The following is a 299-nucleotide window of genomic DNA, read 5'->3' on the forward strand; positions in this document are numbered from 1 at the left end:
CGCTTTCCCGCCCAGCCGGGCTGAAAGGGTTAAGGGGGACGGGCGGGGGAGTGCAAGGGGTAGGCGGGAGAGCCGGGGGTGGGGAACGCGACCAAGCGGAAACGCTGCACAGAGGAACCTCGGCGAACCGAGCAAAAAGAGAAAGTGGCAACGAAAACAAGGGCAAATTGAACCGTCCTCGGGGATTTCCAATGAACCAACCCAACTCGGACATTCAATAAATACACCGTTCCTAATGAGTGTGTGCGCGCGTGCAACCCGCACCCCAGCTCTGCGGCGCGCCCGCCTGCGCCGACCTC

This window comes from Myotis davidii, unplaced genomic scaffold, assembly GCF_000327345.1.
Source record: "Myotis davidii unplaced genomic scaffold, ASM32734v1 scaffold336, whole genome shotgun sequence".
In the NCBI taxonomy this organism is placed as follows: domain Eukaryota; kingdom Metazoa; phylum Chordata; class Mammalia; order Chiroptera; family Vespertilionidae; genus Myotis; species Myotis davidii.